Source organism: Sander lucioperca, chromosome 16 (assembly GCF_008315115.2).
Source record: "Sander lucioperca isolate FBNREF2018 chromosome 16, SLUC_FBN_1.2, whole genome shotgun sequence".
Lineage (NCBI taxonomy): Eukaryota > Metazoa > Chordata > Actinopteri > Perciformes > Percidae > Sander > Sander lucioperca.
This window is the reverse complement of record NC_050188.1, coordinates 25,820,665-25,827,313: the sequence shown is the minus strand read 5'-3', so window position 1 is coordinate 25,827,313 and position 6,649 is coordinate 25,820,665. Positions and strand designations below refer to the sequence as shown.

General features: G+C 56.6%; 1 pseudogene; it reads right to left on the bottom strand.

The window, feature by feature from the left end:
- Positions 1-3,336: 3,336 nt before the first annotated feature.
- Positions 3,337-5,036, bottom strand: LOC116066789 (annotated as a pseudogene).
- Between the last annotated feature and the right edge of the window lie 1,613 nt (positions 5,037-6,649).

Genomic DNA, 6,649 nt, shown 5'->3' with positions numbered 1-6,649 from the left:
AAAGGCAAAGTCTTTGGGGCAGTCTCGGGCGCCGGAGACAGGCAAAGTCTCAAGGGCGGTCTCAGGGGCGCCAGAGACCAGGAAAGTCTCAGGGGTGGTCTCAGGGGCGCCAGAGACCGGCAAAGTCTCAGGGGCGGTCCCAGGGGCGCCGGAGACCGGCAAAGTCTCAGGGTCAGTCTCAGGGGCGCCGGAGACCGGCAAAGCCTCAGGGGCAGTCCCAGGGGTGCCGGAGACCGGCAAAGTCTCAGGGGCGGTCTCAGGGGCGCCGTAGACCAGCAAAGTCACTGGGGGAGTCTCCCAGGAAGCCTCAGGGGTGCCGGAAACCGGCAAAGTCTCAGGGGCGGTTATAGCCAGTTCAGGGGGGCTGGACACCAGCCGGGATTCAGGGGGGCAGCTAGTCAGCCGGGGATCTGGGAAGCTGCTAGCCAGCTGGGGATCAGGAGAGCTGCTAGCCAGCCGGGGATCAGGAGAGCTGCTAGCCAGCCAGGGATCAGGAGAGCTGCTAGCCAGCCGGGGATCTGGAAGGCTGCTAGCCTGCCAGGGATCTGGGGGGCTGCTAGCCAGCCCGGGATCTGGGACATAGGACAACCTGGGAACACTAGAAAACTCGGGAATGCTAGGAAACGCGGGGACACTAGGAAACTCGGGGACACTGGGCAGTGCTGGAACACTAGGAAGCTCGGGGACACTAGGGAGGCTGCTAGCTAGCCGTGGCTCAGGGAGGCTGCTAGCTAGCCGGGGCTCAGAGAGGCTGCTAGCTAGCCGGGGCTTAGAGAGGCTGCTAGCTAGCCTGGATTCGGGGGGGGTGCTAGCTAGCCGGGACTCAGGGGGTGGCTAGCTAGCTGGGACTCAGGGAGGCTGCTAGCCAGCCAGGGCACAGGAAGGCTGCTAGCCAGCGGGGAATTTGAGAGGCTGCTAGCTAGCTGGGACTCAGGGGGGCTGCTAGCCAGCTGGGACTCAGGGAGGTTGCTAGCTAGCCGGGGCTCAGAGAGGCTGCTAGCCAGCCGGGGCTCAGGAGGGCTGCTAGCTAGCCTGGATTCAGGTGGGCTGCTAGCTAGCTGGGACTCAGGGGGGTTGCTAGTTAGCCGGGGCTCAGAGAGGCTGCTAGCCAGCCTGGATTCAGGGGAGCTGACCGTCGGCCCAGGGTCAGGAGAGCTGCACGTCAGCCCAGGGTCAGGAGAGCTACATGTCAGCCCAGGGACAGTAGAGCTGCAAGCCAGCCCGGGAACAGAAGGGTTGCACGTCAGCTCGGGAACAGAAGGGTTGCACGTCAACTCGGGAACAGAAGGGTTGCACGTCAGCTCGGGAACAGAAGGGTTGCACGTCAGCTTCGGAACAGAAGGGTTGCACGTCAGCTCGGGAACGCTGGGCAGCTCGGGCTCTAGGGGATTGACAGGCTCGATGTAGGGAAGGCCAAAGGCAGTAGCCTGCCAGAATGGGGTTTTTTGGCCAGGATGGGGTTTTTTCTATGCAGTCCCCGAAACATCCTCAGCAACTTTTCCCCATCATAGTCGAAAGGGTGAAAAAAAGGCTCAAATTTCCACACTGCTGGGTCCATGCTGGTTGAATCGCTCTGTTGTGGGTGAGCGGGGGATAGTGGACCCAAACGCAGGGAGAGGGCTGGCAGGCAGGCAGAAAGTTTGAACACAAGGATTTATTATAACAAAAAGCGGCAGTACAGAGACTAGAAAACACTCAGAGGGTAAAATAAAAAAAAAACACAAGGCAAACTGACAGAATATAACCGAGAAGAACGAGGAACACAAACTCATGTAGCCAGGGCAACGGACACAAAACGACAACGGAAACACATGGGCTAAATACACTGGGTAATGAGGTAACGAGGGGCAGGTGACATAGCAGGTGAAACACATTAGAGAGACAGAGTAATCAACAAAGGCAGGAAAACAGAAAGTAAAACTGGACATGACAAGACAGAAAACGATGGTTACGAATGTAACCGCGGTTCTATGAGTTTCGGATGACCGCCAGAGGCGGTGCTTTCAGCACCTGGATATCCATCGCACGCATGTGCAGGTCGAGTGTTTGTATCAACAAAGTCACCTGTGACCTGGGTGACGTATGCCCTGTGTATGCACAAAGGGCAGGCCCACCCAGGAAGTGACCTCTTGGCAATCTTCTCGTGGATATTCCGAGTGACTGCCGAGCTCTGGCGGTCATCCGAAACTCATAGAACCGCGGTTACATTCGTAACCATCGTTCTATTTCGTTTCTACTGACCGCCAGAGGCGGTGCTTTCAGCACCTGGATGGCTAATATCAACAAAGTCAGGAGGAATTGTTACCTGCCTGTTAGGGATGCTGCGAAGGTGTAGGAAGTACCGCTGCAGCCACTGGGTTATGCGGTACAACATTAACCCTGTAGAATCTAGCAAATGTGCAGGGTGAGGCCCATGAAGCTGCTGCACAAATGTCAGAGAGGGGCACACCCCGCAGGACTGCCCACAATGTAGACACACTCCTGGTGGAGTGCCCCCGAACATGAGAAGGGCTTGGAAGACCACTGCACTTGTAAGCATGACCGATGGTCTCGGCTATCCATCTCGACAGCCGCTGTTTGGACAGGGCAAGGCCCCGTCTTGGCCCTGTCCAAACAATGCGTCAGACTGCGGGATTTGGGCGGTCTCCTGAAGATAAATACGGAGTGCCCGTACAGGGCACAAAAGCTCCGTGCTCAACCCTAGTTCAGACCCCCGATCTCGGGGTTCAAAGGCTGCCAGCCTAAGAGGATGGTTGATGTATGAGAACGAAAAAGTCTTTGGGAGAAAAGAGGGGTTCGGCCATAAAGTTACTTCCGTACCCCCCGGATGCCAATGCAGACACTCTCCGTTCATGGAAAGAGCATGTAGCTCTCCTACCCGCTTTGCTGATGTAATGGCCAAGAGAAAGGCTGTCTTCATGGACAGCCAGTTCAACTCTATACCCCCCAGGGGTTCAAACGGGGGTTTGCACAGTGCACGCAAAACAAGGGGCAAGTCCCAGGAGGGCACTGGGTTTCGCCGAGGAGGCCTCAATCGCTGAGCCCCCTTTAGGAAGCGGGTCACCAGAGTGTGGGACCCAACAGTCACGCCCCCCACTCTATTGTGCATAGAGGAGATGGCGGCAATATACACCCTGATTGTGGAGGCTGCGAGGCCCCAATCAAGGAGTGACTGGAGAAAACTGAGTATACCCGGTATGGAGCATTGTGTTGGCTCCCGATTTTGAGCTCGGCACCACTTGGCAAACAGCTTCCACCTATTAGTATAGAGCACATTGGTGGAGAGTGCCCGAGAACTGTGAATAGTCCGCACCACTGCTGGCTCACAGAGCCCTATCAATGGATCCGGCCCTTCAGAGGCCAGACCCAAAGTTTCAGCCGAGATGGGTTTGGGTGCCAGATTTGGCCATCCAACTGTGAGAGGAGATCCCGTCGCACCGGAAGGCACCAAGGCTCTCCCTGTAGAAGTTGGTGTAACACTGGAAACCATACTCTTCCTGGCCATCTGGGGGCTATTAGCAGTATCTCGTGTCCCGCTGCAGACACCCTGTCCAGTGTTGGCAATATTAATGGCAGAAAGCGTACAGCAGCTGCATGGGCCATGCGTGTGCCAGTGCATCCTGGCCTAGGGGACTCGGTTCCCCAAAAGGAAACCAGAGGGGGCAGTGTGTCATTGCCTGGGAGGCAAAAAGATCTACTTCCGCCATGCCGTACCTGTGCCAGATGGCTTGTACAACCTCTGGGTGAAGTCTCCATTCTCCCGGATGGGGGCACTGGTGGGACAGGAGATCTGCAACCCAGTTCTGTGCGCCTGGTAAGTACATTGCCCTCAGGCTCAGCAGGCGAGGGTGAGCCCACAGCAAAAGCTGCCGAATCAATCCCATGAACTGCATGGCTTTGGTGCTCCCCTGGTGGTTGATGTGGTAGACCACCGACATATTGTCTGTTCTGACAAGTACATGCCTCCCTACCAGCACTGGGAGGAAATGCTGTAGGGCAAGCAGAACCGCATGTAACTCCAACACATTTATGTGCTGCCCCTGCTGCCAAAGATTCCATTGGCCTCTGACTGTCCGACATTGCCATACAGCACCCCACCCCTCTAGGGAAGCGTCTGTAGTCACTACTTCTCTTCGGGAAGGTATAGACCCTAAGGGGACACCCTGAACGAGATACGTTTCCGTCCTCCAGGGTTGTAAATGTCTCAGACAGCTGGCAGTGACCCTGACCAACTTGTGTCTGTGGTGAGTGGGATGTAAACCAAGGCTGTTCACCCAGATTTGGAGGGGTCTCAATGACAGGAGGCCCAGTGGGACCACAGAGGAGACTGCTGCGAGCATCCCCAACAGTCTCTGAAACGTTCTGAGAGTCAGAGCTCTGCCTCCCCTGAAGTGCCTGACTACCTGGCAGATACTGCTGGTCCGTCGCTGAGAGGGAACAGCCCTCATTGCCTGGGAGTCCAGCTGGATACCGAGGAATCCTATCTGCTGACTGGGGACCAGGGAGCTCTTTTTGTAATTTACAGTCAGCCCTAACCTGGTAATATGGAATATTAGCAACGCAGAATCTCTGAGGGCATCTGCCTCCGACTGGGAGCATACGAGCCAGTCGTCCAGGTAAGGGAAAATACGCATGCCCTGGGCTTGGAGTGGAGCTAGTGCTGCCGCCACACACCGGGTGAACGCCCTTCCCTCGAACGCGAAGCGAAGAAACTGCCTGTGGTGAAGTGCAATGGGGACATGAAAATACGCATCCTTCAGATTGATGGTAGTGAACCAGTCGTTCTGTCGAATGCCCTGTAAGACCTCTACAGTACGCAACATGTGAAATCTTAGTACCTTGAGATGGTCGTTGAGAGGCCTCAAGGCCAGTATGGGGCGGAGGCCCCCATCTTTTTTTGGTATGACGAAGTACGTGGAGTAGAAGCCACCATTCTGTGTATGCGTGTCTAACGGCTCGATGGCTCCCTTCTCCAGGAGAGCCCAGATCTCCTGGCGTAGGGCCAGGACCTTGGTCGGATCCTTGACCACGGTCATCTTGACCCCACGGAATCCTGGCGGTCGGCGTCGGAATTGTATGGTGTAACCCTGGGACAGGGTCGTCACAACCCAGGGGTCTGATGTTAACGCTTCCCAGCATCTGAGCTGCTGGCTGGTGAAGCATCCGACCGCCACGACTGTGTGATCATTGTCTACCCCCCCGCCCCCTCTGATGCCTGGAGGGGCGACGGGCAGAGGTCTGGCCCCGTTGTGGAAAGCAAGGGGGCTGGGCAGGATCAGGCTGCTGAAATCGTCCAGAGCGTCGCGTCACCTGCTGGACGGCTGGCTGTGGTACTGCTGAAATTCTGGATGAACAGGGCCTCTGGCCACTGGGGTATTCACGGCGCAGACTTGCAAACTGCCGTCTTGCAAACTGCCGTCTTGCTTGTGTAACCTGTACACTACGCTCCAGAGCCTGTTGTGCTGCAGGGCCAAACAGTTCCCCAGGAACAACCGGAAGGGAACGGAGTGCCCTTCTGCATGGCTCCGAAAGCGGAGACTGGGCCAGCCATATCTGGCGTCGAGCGAGGGTCAGTGGGGACATAAGCCATCCTAGCTCCCTGCTCATGTAGGCAAATGCCTGCAGGGAGGCATCACTTAACCTCTGAATAGACGGGTCTGCATCCGAGTCCTGTAGTGACTGGGACAGGGCCAGGGTGAAGTGGGACATAGAATTTCCAATACGTCCCATGTGTGCCGCCGTGTCATAGCTCCTGACGATGGAATCATCAGTCAAGCGGCACTGCGGCCGGGGACAGCGAGCGTTGGGCCTGAGTGCTTCGTCAGGTGACAGCACAAGGGCCGCAACAGCCGGCTTTACATTGGGCATATTGCCTAGTCCATAGCTGGACGCATCCGCCATGTTCGCCAATGCCCTACAGTCACTCGGAAGGTGAGAGAGACGTCTGGGACCTTTGAAGCTCCTCAATGTATGGAGCTGATGGTGGGACACAGAGAGCTGTTGACCTAGGAGGCGTCTTAAAAAATGCACTCTGAGGAGGTACTATGACTGGTGCCTCATCTAACCCAAGGCGCGCTAGTGCCACCTTCAAAACAGGCCTGACCGATGTCTGGCTGCTCTCTGAGCCTTCCCTATCACTGCCTGTTTCCCGAGAGCCAGGACAAGAGCAGCTGAAGGCCTGGCCTGCCCGGTCATCACCCACCCCCTCTACATACTCCACTTGGCCAAGAGTTAAGCGCTCCCAGTGGAGAGGACATCGTCCTCCTGGCTTTCGAATGCTGGTGATAATACTGTAGGCGGTGGTGACCGTCGTTGGGCTGTAGCGAGACCACTACCTGCCCCTGCCCCTGAAGGCTGTAATGTCTGAAGGAGAGCATTAATCTGTGCAAATTCAGACGTCAAACTGTCCACTTTTTGTGACAGGGCAACCTTTTTACGTTTGGCTGTACCAGGATTTTCACATTTCTCAGTCCGTCTACGCTTGTGAGGACTTGGGGGTGGAGGACTGTGTGGCGGAGGCCGCTGAGCCCCAGTGGTCCTCCCTAGCTGAGCCAGTCTGGCTGACCGCACCGCCAGGCTTAGGCACGCACAATTCATGCACGCCAGCTCAGTTAGCCCCTGCCGTACGTGGTCAATGCCCAGGCAGGAA